Genomic DNA, 13384 nt, shown 5'->3' with positions numbered 1-13384 from the left:
AGGCAATTAATTGTCCAGTATATTTGATTTTATATCAACGGGGCAAGAAAATGCAGTTTCTGTTGCTCAGCATTTCCGTGGAGCTTGTAATGCTTGAACTGTGCAGATGTTCTAACTTAGCACTTCATGTTTCTCTCTCAGAGGTTCTGCTCTATTCATACCCAGTGCTGTAATATACCTCTGGAATGGGATTTAAGTGTGTTTCCAGGGAACCTTGGGGGCTTTGCTGCATCACTTGGAAGTCTTGCCCCTGTTCACAGTCAGCTGTGCTGTTTCCTGTGCCCCCTGCATGGGTAAAAGCAGGCTTTGGCATTTGTGCACAGCACAAGTGGCAGGTACTCTCTGGGCATGTGGGTTTGCAAAAGGAGAAGACACTTTCTGCTCGTTTTCAGTGCTCACTTGCCAGGGCTTGAGGTGTCGTTTGTACCTATAGGTGTGCATTTTCTGTACTGCTGGCATAGAGTGTGGCAGCTCTGCCACAATCTGCCTGATTTGTCTTAGGACACAGTAGTTATTTTCTTATCAAAAGATAATTCATGAGTATTATTAAGACAATGGATTTGACTTTTCAATGAGTTTATGTCTTTAAGAATAGTTTTCAGAGAATGAGTCAGCCATATGTTAAATCAAATTTAACATCCATTATGAAACACTGAATCATACTTTATATCTCTGTAATGATAATAAATGATCATCTCTTCCATGTTCCCCTCATTTGTACTACCACTCATCAATCTTGCTAATATCACAAAGATTTATTAAATGAATAATCTTCAAAGTATAGCTGTTTTAATATTAATAGCTCCATTTTATGTTGTTTCTCTTACGATAATTCCATTTGTGTTTAAGCATGCTGACTTTAAAAGTAATAATCCTTTTTACAGTGAAATTTAATGAATAGAAAACCAGTAAATCAATAATAAAGTCCTCCTTAATGAGATTTTGTAATTATACCAATACATTACAAAATACAGAAAACTTCTGAATGCCCTTCACATGTAGGAGAATCACAGAATTAACAAACTACAGAATGAAACCTGAGGTAGTACTTAAAGGGAAGAGATATTGAGATACCATTGTGAATACATGCAGATGGATAATCTATTGGGTCTATGTTTAAAAGTATTCCAAGACCACAGTATGATGCTCAGTGAGTAACGACCTAACTCACTCCAATGTCAAATCTCTGTGTTAAAGATTCCTGCCTGATGATTTAGCTCTCATGATTCTGTTAACACAGAAGTCCTGGTTGTATTTGACCTCTCTTAATTTTTTGTTCTCCAAGAGTCTTTGGTATCAGTTATATTTCCATGCAGACTGAAGTAACTGTACAACCACTTTGTAACTACACTGCCAGGAGGTGGAGGCTCTCCTGTGAACACCCCTCTGTGGCTCTGTTCAGTAGAGGAGGAATAGCTGCTCTGTATTTTAACCTCCCAGCTCAGTAATGTGTTTAGTGTCTTGTTAGTAAATTTCTCATTTTAAATAAAAAAACCCACTTCAGTTCAATGTCACAATGTTTGGTGGTTGGTTTTTGTTTGTTTGTTTAATAAACAGTTCTGATTCAAAAGTAGAGAGCTGGGGTTCACACAGGTGAGTTGGGTCATGTCTGGAATTGAGAAAACCTGGTGATCTGGAACATTTTCCTTGTGACGAAAGGAATGGGTCTGAGCAAATGAAGAGTGTGCCTGTTGGTTGAGTTTGACGGGAGAATCCCTGGGCTCTGGGGCAGCGTGAAGACAAATCTGCTTTCCCCCTGGGTAGGGGAAATCAATGCTCTGATGTGCAGAGCACCACTCGGTGCTCAACAAGTCCCAAACCTCTCTCTGCCCTGTCATTAATAACCAAATAACACCCAGAGGGGCCAAATCTATTTCCCGGGCTCGCTGCTGGTGCAGGTGTGGAGAACTATTATTAGAGGTGGAGTTGGGAGACAAGAACTGCAGTTTGGTGCCTTGCCTGAGGTTCTTGTTAAGCTCTCAGCGTGGGAGCAGTGGGCTGTGCTCACTGACAGCTGCTTATCCCTCCAGCTTCAATATTTTTGCTGTGTTGCAGTTTCTGAAGTGCCTGGTCTGGAAGGCATGTGAACAATGTGTTTCGATAATCCAGCTGAGATGTAATGAAAGCACGAATGACAGCTGAGCACCCTCCTGGGACAGCCTTGGTTGTAGCCTTACTTACTGTCCTCTGCAGATGTAGAAGTTCTTGTTATGTAACTAAACTGATAATCAAAAGATGGGCTGATATCAAAGATGACCTCCAGGTCATGAACCTTCAAACCAGACACTCTTAAACTTGCTTGAAGAAGAGCTGCAAAGGGTGAAGTGCAATTCAAAAGGCATCAGGAACTAGCCAAAATAAGCTCAACATTTTCTAAATCTAATTGTAGGGCGTGTTTTTCTGATACCCACAACGAAGCATCATTGAGGTGTCTCATCAAACAGGAAATTAACTTCCCTTGGGTCACCTGGTACAGGAAAATAAACCGTGACCTTGTCAGTGTAAGAACAGCTTCAAATTATACCTCTCAGTCATAGTTCCTAAAAAAAACCCTGGGTGCACATAGCAGAAGACAGTGGATTTAGGTCTGAGAGTCTTCATAGCATATTTCTGGAAAGAAAAAAAAAAAAATCTGATTCTGCCTCTGTCGGTGAGAAAAAGCAGGAAGGCAGCATGCTTTAGTGCATGCAGTTAGAAGGAGTGGTGAGGGTAAGAAAGTGGGCAGGAGGCTCAAGATTCAGGATCAATTCCCTGATCCATTATAGGCTACATGTGTCTTAAAGTCTATGCCACTATTTAATTTTGTTGTTCCTTTTCAATTCAGATTTTAATGAGCAGGTAGCACCAAGCACAGTGTAGGTTTTATCATGGCTGAGGTATTTTAGATATACTATTGTATAAATGATAAAAATAATTTTTTCCTCTGTTAGTCTGGTAGTTTTAGCTTTATGTACTTTCCAGATCAAAATCCTAAAGGTAGACATTTTTCCCTTAAAGAAGTTTTTATCTTAGTTCTACTGTCATTATTTTACTCTGAGCTTTAACTGACAAACTGAATTCTTAAGAATTGGGGTGATGAGATTATGGTGTCATAACAGTAAATGCTATGATTTTTATTTCATTTTTTTTTTTGTAAAATCTAAAAGAACATTTTGTATATAACTGTAGAAACATAGCTAAAAGTCACTCTCCATTTCTAGAAGCTGAAAAGTTACTTCCTTCTTACCAAAAGGAATTTAGTAGCATATAAGTTCCCTTGAGCTGCTGCACTGAATACCCAAGTGTTACAGCTCCTCACTCTGCCCTTCCACTGGTCTCCCAAGCTTCTCTAACTTCCTGAAATCAGACATTTTAGATGACTTTGGCCTCTAGGGCTCTCACATTTTAAGAAATAATCTTCCCCTTCTGGACCTCAGAACTACCGACTGGAAATCTTATCATCCATTTAGTTCAGCATGTATTAAAATTTGGCAATTAATTATCTGCAGTTCTAATCCAGTGAGTCCGTGCAATTAACATCTGGGATTCAGCACATCAGTTTTGCTGACTTTTTAATTTAAGGACTTGGAGACAGTAGATCCCCTCTAGGAGAGCTGAAATAAGTAAAATCTGACCTATACCTAGAATTCTTAATCTGTTTCCTGTCTTAGAGCCCATCCTGTTACTCACTGGCTCTGTAGTACCTTGTTACTTATGAGAAGTCATGGCTGTTAGTCATTTAACATGTGGCAGCAAACTTATGACCTGGAGTGGTCTAATGGATACAGAGAATGTGGAAATGGGGATTTCTAGGCTCTGTTCTCCTTTCAATAACCAGCAGATGACATTGACTTTTTTATGCTTTTGTAAAATAGAATCATAGGATTGTAGGATGGTTTGGGTTGGAAGGGACCTTAAAGACCACGTAGTTACAATCCCCTGCCGTGGGCAGGAACACCTTCCACTAAACCAGGCTGCTCAGAGCTCCATCCAGCCTGGCCTAATCTGAATGCTGTTTGTGTTCCCGGTGCAACACATTCGATTAATAAAGAAACTGATCCTGAAAACCTATCAAAGGATGCTCTAAAGGTGGGGAAAAAAACCCTGACTACTAAAATTTGTAAAAGTCTCTTCAACCCTCCTCGTGGAGCTTGGTTACATATTGATAGAATCATAGAAAGGCTTGGGTTGGAAGGGATCTTAAAGATCATCTTGTTCCAGTTTCGTTTACAAGTGAGGCATAAACAGATAAAAAGGAAAAAAAAAAGAATTTGTGTTTAGTGTTTCATCCTGGGGAACAAGGGGGAGTTAATTTCTAGGGAACAATAGTAGAAAATTCATCTGATTATTTGTTTCATAGTAAAAAACATGGTACCACTTCCTGAAAGAACTATTGTAGAATTCACTGTGAATTCCTGAACAGTCAAGCACTCATCCATACTCTGTCTTGGAACAGAGCATAATCCTGTCTTTCACATGTTCTGAAGCCAAGAGCACTGCTCAGGACACAGTCCCATTTTTGCATTATCAAAACCACCCCACATTCTACCTTAAATACACTGAAGGAAAAATGGACATTTGTCCTTCATTCACTGGGTGCTGAGATGCAAATTGCACCTATGATACTTAAAATCCTGCTGACAATTCTGCTGATACTTAAAATCCTGCTGACAAATGCTGCTTAAAATCCTGCCCACAATTCATAAATCCCTTATTATTCAACTGTGGTGAAATGAAGTGACAACAAAATGTTATTTACAAAATGACCAGCAATGTCCTCTTAGGAGCAGTCACCAGTGATGACTCAGGTTTCTTGGGGTAATGTCTTTTAGCAATTTACTTAATTTTTCAGTGTAATGTGTTTCTTTTTTGTGAAAGACTTTTAATTTCAGTTGTGTATTTGTAGTGAAGCAAAAATTTTTACTTGGCATAAACCACTTTTTTTTTTCTTTCTCTCTTCTTGGCTTTGTCACTCTTGCACTATTTGTTACATCCTACCTCTGTTTTTCTGAAGGATTTAGCATTTAGGATGCACTTGAGGTAGATTATCTGCAAGAGTGGGAATTGGCAGGGTTTTCTGTTTCAGTATTGTTTCCTTCTCTTGCCTCAAATGTTCCTGAGCACTGTGGGAAGACTTTGTCAGAATATGTAAAGGTATAACTTAGTCAACCTTCACCTCATATATGTATATGCCACGGAAGAAAATATAAAAAATCTAGAATAGGGCAACTACTTACAGACATTGTATCTAGAAGGATTGTATCTAGAAGCTAGAATATCCTGTAGAAGGTGTGGATTAAATATTTAGGAGTTAAGAGACAAACTGTATCTTTAGTCTCTCTGCTTGGCTGCAGGCATATGGGTAACACAAGGGAAGATGAACTCCAGTGGTTTTAACTCTGAGGTTTTACAGTACAGTGCTTCCTGTGAGTCATCCACAAGGGCAAAAAGCCAGTGCCACACACAGCTGGGGGCTGGGCAGGGGCTGCTGCAGTGACCCCCTGGAGCAGAGACAGAGAAAACAGGGCTCAGTCTCTCGTGGCACCCACCTGTGCAGTAAACTTGTAATTCTTCAGCAGAGCCCTAGAAATAACAGAGAGCATGTCCAGTATAATAAAATCATTTGGGCCTCTAGTGAACTAGAGAAATGACCTGTCTTGGTCAGAGAACGTCCTCAGCTCAGAGCAGGATAATTTCTTCTCAAAAGGGCAGCTCCCTTAAGCTATTATGAAACAGGCTTAGTAGTGGGAATAACTGCCTTCAGGTTCTCAGGAAGCCTGAGCTGGCCTTCAAAAATTATAAAATTGGCTTAATAAAGAGGTTGATAGGAAAGAGAAGGACTAATCTTGGACTTATTATTGTTTTGTGTTTTGGTTTCTGAACATTTTGGATGCATTAAGATATCTTTTCTTATCCATCAGGGAGATTTAAAAAAATTGCTTTGTGTTTTCAGTAAAAGCAGGAATATTCCTGAAAGCAGTTGATCTCAGCAACCGAGGGGAAAATCCAGCTGTTGCAACAGTGAGTAGCACTCCAGGAAGATGAAGCATGAGACTGTTCTAGTTTTTCTACCCATAACATGCTTTTAGGCAAACTGTATGAGTGTCCAAAATGCATTTGACCCATGTAATGTCCATTTGAAAAGTGAGACTGGTGCCAATAAAAGCAAAACCCTTTACAGGGAACAATGGAAATCTCTCTGTCAGAGAGGGGTGTTTCTACCAAGCACATATGGAGAAGGAGCCTCCTCTTGGCCTAAAGAACACTGTCATCTGGCTCTTTGCTTGTGTTGTTTATTTTGTCTTTCACCTTTGTATTTTAATTAGCTCCTTTTTTCTTCTGTTGTTGTGATTTAGTTTACATGCCATGGAACATGCATTTGATTTCAGTACAGCATGGTAAGCATGCAAATAGCACTTGTGTAGATAGTATTTATTCAGCAGTTGTAGGTGTGTAAGCCATTTTCCCATCTTAATCTGTTTGGAGTGAATAGATGTATGTAAAATGATTAAGAAAACAGCAGCAGAACCGTTATCCAATTAGAAAGGCAGATGTATTTCAAAACCAGAAGCTTAAACTGAAGACCTAAGGAGTAACGACCCCTGCTCCTTTTGGCCTTCTTATGTTCCACATTTTTGAAGTGTCCTGCATTAAGGAATACCTGCCTTTTGAGACAGGACCCAGTGATTGAGTTGCAGCACTTTCTGGTTTTGCATAGCTGTGTGTTATCAAGGACTAAAGATGAGGTGCAGTTGTTAAGGACTGGAAAGAGAAGGGTTGGCTGGACAGCATTTGCCTTGGGATTTAAGACTGAAACTTTCAGATTTATAACATGCTAAGTGCAGCATCTAACCTAGTCCCTTGCTTTAACTGTTTACAGAGCAGCAGGGTGATAATATAAGCATTTTTGCTCAGCCTTTCCCCAGACATTAGTGTTTTTTAAGCCAACTTTAGCATTTACCTCTTTGTTTGAGCTTAATGGAAAAACACAGGGAGCTTGAACTGAGGTCAAGAGCAAAGCCCGTCAGCATCCATTTTCATAATGGTACTAACATTGAAGGAAGGAAAGTTGGTAAAGGAACATATTTAATGCAGCTTTGAGTCTCTGTAGAAAAAAGCAATGGGTTCCATAGCATCACCAGAAATGCCTCTCTGAATGTGGAAGAGGTTGTTTAACTCTGGGCTCAGGGTTCATCTGGCTTAGCAGTGGGCACAGAGTTAAGGCTCCTCAGTTCAGAATGCTTTTTCCATGGCCAGCGGGCAAAATAGAGGCACTTCCTTTCACAGGATGGAAGGATTTCCTGATAGACTGTTGAGGCCACCCAGTATGAGGAGATTTCTCTTAGGAGACTGATTTTAGAGGTGAAGAGGAGTGGGCAGTCTCATAAGCGTATAAAACAACTCAGATACTCAGGTGACCTGGATCAAGGGACTCTCCTGGAGGATTGAAACCCATCGTGTGGATTTGCAGCCTCACAAATACAGGCTCAATACACTCGGGAGGTTTTAAAGCACTTTTAAAAAAGGAAAACCATGTGAGCAAAGAGGGGGAGATGAGGAATCTATCTGCAGTGGGGGGGTGCAGATGGAGGAATTGATTTCCAGGGTTAGCCAGCAGGCTGATGCTGTTGGCAGAATCTGTCTTCCTCTAGAACCAGAATACACAGCTGTGTATTTTCATCATCTTTGACATTAGCAGTTTGTGTGGATAGTTCTGGTTATTCTCTTTGCACTTCTGCTCATGTTCTGCGGAACTTTTGAAAATGGATTGGAATATCTTTTCAATTTAAAATGACTTGTTCTCTGTAAATCTCTGCTCAAAGGCATGTTGTGGATACCGGTTAATCCAAAATTTCCTTCTGGCTAGCGTGTTATAATTATAAAATGCAGAGCAGTGGAAGATGGTTTGGGATAACTCTGATTAAAGGATGTTTCTGTGTGTCACAGCTACCATTGGACAAGCAGCAGGGCACAGCTTTGCAGTGTCATAACCTTTTAAATTTCGTCTGAACTGATCACCAATGTAGATATAAAAGGTCACATAAGGTTTGACCTCTTGCAGTTCTAAATGCAAAAACCAGCACCCAAATGCCTTTGTTCTGAACTTTTTGTAGATTAGTTTGTAAGTGAGCCTACAGGTAGCTCAGTGGAGCTGGATCAGACTGCAGCAAGTGTGAGGGGCCAGAGCCAGCCCTGCTGGGACTGAACCGCTGAGGAGCAGGAGGGATGGAAGGCATGCAGAGAACAGCAGCAGTTGTAGGTACTTTAAGGAGTAAACTTTAGTCTGGAGAAAAGTGCTCTAGACAGGAAGAGAAATAACTTTTTGGAGACAGCACAAATTATCGCAGCTTAAGCTGCTTTTGGTTTGGTTGTTTTGTTTTTGTGTTTTTTTTTTTTATATTGCTGTCTTATGGCATCAATTCATGCAGATTGTTGCAGTACACGGCACAGAGGATGTGCTACTGACTGGACTGCAGGTGAGTGTGACAGTAACCAAAGTACAGGAGAATGCACTTGACTGGCAAACCTTTTGGCAAAGTCTGGGTATTTTTTGATGGGGGGAGTTGTGTGTATGCATATCCAGCATAGTGAGATTTTTTTTTATTATTTTTTTTAGATGTTAGAAATTGCCAGGAAAATAAAAAGTAAATACTAATATTTAGTTTGTGGCTGGTGTCTCTAGTCCTGCAAATATCAGAGGCATAAAGAGCCTCAGGGAAATGACCCCTGTTGCTAACTTTGTCCCTTTCAAATGGATTGTGGTAGAAGTCAAGTCTAAAGCCTAGAATCTTATTTTCTGGGTCCCCTGAAGGAGCAGGTGCTGCTGAGCTCAGCTGCTGGCCCTTCTGGAAAGGGAGGAGGTGGCAGGTTACTGAGCCACCCAAAGGGGAGGGAGGCAAAGGCAGGGGACATGTACATGCATTGATATATGTGATTTGCATGCGTGTGTATGTACAAATAACCAATCGATCTCTTATTGGGTGTTGCTCTTTGGCCTTTCTTATAAAAGTAGTCATTTAATATTTTCCTCTCTGGAAAACCTTAGCTTTGTTTTATTAGTATGTATTTTTTAATTTATCAAGTAAGTATATAAATAACTGGAGCAGATATATTATTAATGCAGAACACTTAGTGCGTAAGTCACTGAAAGTCACAGATGTGTCATAAAAATAGATGGTAATCAATAGTCACAGGAAAATGTTATTTGTTTCTTGCAAAGCTGCAGCTATAAACTCCCCTTCCTGACAGTAGGAGTGTTATTGCCAGAGCTCTGCATAGGTAGTTCAGAACAGACCGTATCATTCACAGTTTTAAAGAAATCAACTTCAAGAAGCAGACTTTCCAGCAAATGCAGCACTGTCCTATATTGCAGAATAGGGCTATTTAAAAACAAACTAGGAAAGCTGCCCAGGCTCTGAAAGGAAAGATGTCTTTGCATGGAAATGAATATTGCCTCTCCATAATGTATGTACCTTTTTGGCCACTATTTCATTAGTTTTCTCAAATAAACATAGGTTATGTCGCATGGAAAAGGGGATTTCCTGGAGGTTGCTTATTTCTGTAAAGTTAGAATTTGTTAGGGCAGGCTTGCAAGCTCAGAGGTGTGCATGGTATTTAAGTTATTCTCTGAGTGCATAATTTGATAACTTGAATAACATTCAGAAAGCCCATCTACATGAAAGTCTTCACTTTAATTACAAAGAACAGATATTAAAATAATCCCCTTTAACAAAAAGGAGCCAGTGCTACACCCCGGACCTATTTCCTTGCTGCACTCATGGGCTCATCTGCAGATCTGATATTGTCCATCTTTTTGTGATTGTCCCATTTTGCACAGTCCCTATGATAGGATATGTATTTATAGGAGATACATTAACTACAGTTTTTAAGTATGTTGCCCTGACTCAGTTCTGACGGCTTTGATTTTTCTTAAACTATTTCATTGTTTTGTGTCAGTGTGTCTGATACTCATTGGGTTCTTTGTAAAGAAAAAGGAGCTCAGATTTCTGGTGGACACTGGGACTTGTGGAAAACAGGTGCACGGGAGACCCCCTGGAGAATCTGCAGGCACAGCAGATAAGGGGGGCTTTCTTAGGGTGTTGATTTGGCCACACTTCAGCCATCTCTGCTGCCTCTACCAGCTCTACCAGGTGAAGCAGAAATCTTCCACTTTCCTCTGCCCTGGGTAGGTTATTCCCATGGGTGGGATTACACAGCGTTCTAGAGCATGGCTGGGTGGGACTTCAGGGATTGACCCAGTCTAATTTTCTGCCAAACAAGGAGTGTTGGCATGTAGCTGCCACCTTGTTTTCATGAGTATACAGGTTCTGTGGCTTATGAGTCATGATGTATGAAAATGAAAAAAAAAACTGTTGTGATGTGCTTTTGGCATGTTATTTCTTTTCATGGATTTCTTATTACATTTTGACAGGTGTCTGACACAAGAAACTGTCACTACTGTGATTTAACCTTGGTGTGCCATCTCCAATTTCAATGCCTAGGACTGTGAAACAATAGAACAGATCTGAGCTGTTGAAACTTCAAGAAAATTACATTTAACTTTATTTTTTTAAGAGATGCTCTGTGTGTAGCAGATTTTCTTTATCCTGGTACTCAGGGTAGAAGCCAAATTTGTTCACATTTTCTTGATTGTTAGGTTATTTTTTTATGGTAATTATTCTCAGAGAAGTCAGCTCAGACCAGCCTGACATCTTGCAAAGAATTCAGTAAAATAGAGACAGCTGGTTTGCTACTTCCTTACATAATGCTAATTTCATTCATTATAAATATCCAAGCTGTTAATACCAAAACAATGTTAGAGGATGTTACGTGGATAAATGTGAAGCAATGCAAATGGGTATTTTTTTAGATAATTTATCCCCTCAGAAACCTGTGGTGAGTCAACTCTGGTCTGCTTGGGCCCTGCAATTTTATTTTCTAGTTTCCAGAATTTTTGGCTAACAAAAGACATGCATCTTGGTTTGTTTATCACACGCTACAGAACCTGGTGAACCCTGTCCTTGTCTCTCTTGACTCAAGGTACTGGCAGAGCTGTTGCTCTCCTGTGCAGCATCAGAGAGGGTGTTTCGGAAGGGCTCCCCAGCCTGGGTTGCAGACGGGGTCAGGAGGGGAGCCTTACATCCAACAGCCACAAAACTGGGGTCCTGAGGCTTTTGTGTGGCAGGAACCTGATGATATGAGGCTGAGTCCAAACTCAGCAAGTGTCTGGCTCAATTTCCAGCTCAGCTTCCAGCCCCGTGAGAGGCCCCTCTGTGCTGACGGAGGAGCACCTAATACAAGTCATTAGTGCTCCTGGCAGTGTGATTCCTGCCAAAGGGAAGTCTGGCACTGCAGAAATATGTTGCCCTGTGTCAACCCTAAAGTATCAAAGATGACGTTGTTGTCACCCGACAGTGCTGGTCGGTGTCGTGGCAGGGGCTGTCAGCTGGGCTTCATTGATCACACTAAGCAGCTTCTTTACTCTCAATTACTCATGGGTGTCAGGAGGAGAAAGAGAACACTAGAGAGGTATTATATGTAGTGGCACTTCAAAGGTGATTACTCTTTCTTCCTATCAGTCATGTTAAGGAAATTCTCCTAGTGCACTTGATAATCCTATTTTCCTTTGAAGGAAAGAAAAAGTCTTGATTCCAAGCTAGCCATAGAATTAACAGTGTCATTACACATTTTTGAACTCATTAGAGTGTACTTAGTATGCCTGAGATGTAATAGATTTGAAAAGCAATTTCTCCAGTGATGATTTGAAGTGGATAACAATTTTTTCCCAAAACAAATTGCAAATCAGCTCATCAGTCTTTTTTCCTAGATTCTTATGTACAAATGCTTCACAGCCATTTAGTTGTGTGACTCGTGAGGGGTTAAAATTAATTTACAAAAATAATGTAAGGACACAATATAGCAAATAACATACATAGAACACATTTTGATTGAATGCAAATTCTTCAATATGAATTCCTAGCCTGTTGTGATGGTTCAATTTTCTATTGCTTAAATCATGGTACCTGCACATTTAGATTAAATTCGGGATTCACGTACAGCCAATCTATACAGAGGGTTTTGTTTACTTTGAAATCAATAGATTTGATAAGTGTGGGGTGGAGCAAGATTTGAATCTTAATAAAGATAAGGGATTTATTGTCAGCCCTTCCTAATAGGTTATGCCTGTTCTCCTGACGTTTTTCAGGGAAACTGTTTGCTGAGAAAATGGCACCCAAGTTGTCTGTAGCTGGAACATTCAGGTGATGTGTGTGCTGCAGACTGGAAAAATTTTGCAAAGGCCTAATGATTCAGATCTTATGACTCTTGTCTTTGTAAAAAAAATCTCAGCAGAGACTGCTGGCTTTGCTGCAAAAAGGGGGGTGCCTCCAGGAGACCTTTTCAATCATACGTTCCAACTTTTCTCCACTCTTCATTTCCTTTATTTTACAACCCTTTCCCAATTTATTTTACAAATCTCAAAAAAATGAGCCCCTTGAGCTTTGTAGAGACCACTAATGACTGTGTAAGTGAGCCCATTCGATTTCCCCTTGGGCTTGATTATGTACCTGACAGAGCAGAAGCTTCCCAAGGGGTCAAGGAGTCTGAGGGGAAAAAAAAAAATCAGACAAATCAGAGAGCTTCAAATAAACCCCCCTGCTTCCATCCCCCAGGCAACACAAACGAGTCAGCAGTGTTCTGAGATGGAAAAGGAAAGGCTCACTTTGAGATTTCATTTGTTGTTAGTTCCTTCCCAGACTCAGCATGGTTTGGACACTACATTCAGGATCTTGTACGAAGAATGCTTGTTGTTCTGTCTGAGTGCAGCTGCTGGGAAACGTTTTCTTCTTATTCTTGCCTCAAGGCATTAGTGAGTTGATGGAAAACACAACTGACTGCTCTATGGTATGACCAGGATCACCAAGATCATTAGGTTTCCTGGAATACCTGACCTGTCATAAACCTCTACCTGATTTCCATAATTAATTTATCTGTAGAGAGGTGCCACCCACCTGGTCCTTGATTTCCAGTCTTATGATCACTTGCCTTTGTGAGCAGGATATTAGTATATCAGACTGACAACTACGGATGCTGCGACCCAGAGATTAGATGGTTTTCCCAGTGTCATAATGAGGAATTGGAAAGGCTGTGGAATAGCACTGAGTGTCCTGCTAGAGGTGAAGACCTAAACAAAGGACATTGTATGGAGGAAAATCATTTGAGCCAGCATTCTTGACAGCTTTTGGTTACAACACATTGAACTGTTATAACACAAGCACATCACACCAGTTGGGCAGAAGTGTGAGTGCGAGATCTGCAGAAGGTGGCAAACGTTGTCAGTGTATCACAATTATAGCCATCACAGTACCAAACAACACTGTGAAAACGCAGCGTTGTGTAACTTGCT

At 40.5% G+C, this 13384-nt stretch overlaps 1 protein-coding gene across 4 annotated transcripts in view; it reads left to right on the top strand.

Moving 5' to 3' along the window:
- FHIT (fragile histidine triad) overlaps positions 1-13384 on the top strand; it is a 552831-nt gene that overhangs the window by 350516 nt on the left and 188931 nt on the right. The window lies entirely within an intron of this gene.

This window comes from Corapipo altera, unplaced genomic scaffold (assembly GCF_003945725.1).
Source record: "Corapipo altera isolate COAL_440 unplaced genomic scaffold, ASM394572v1 55, whole genome shotgun sequence".
Lineage (NCBI taxonomy): Eukaryota > Metazoa > Chordata > Aves > Passeriformes > Pipridae > Corapipo > Corapipo altera.
The sequence above is the reverse complement of the archived record's forward strand: the minus strand, read 5'-3'. Positions and strand labels throughout refer to the sequence as shown.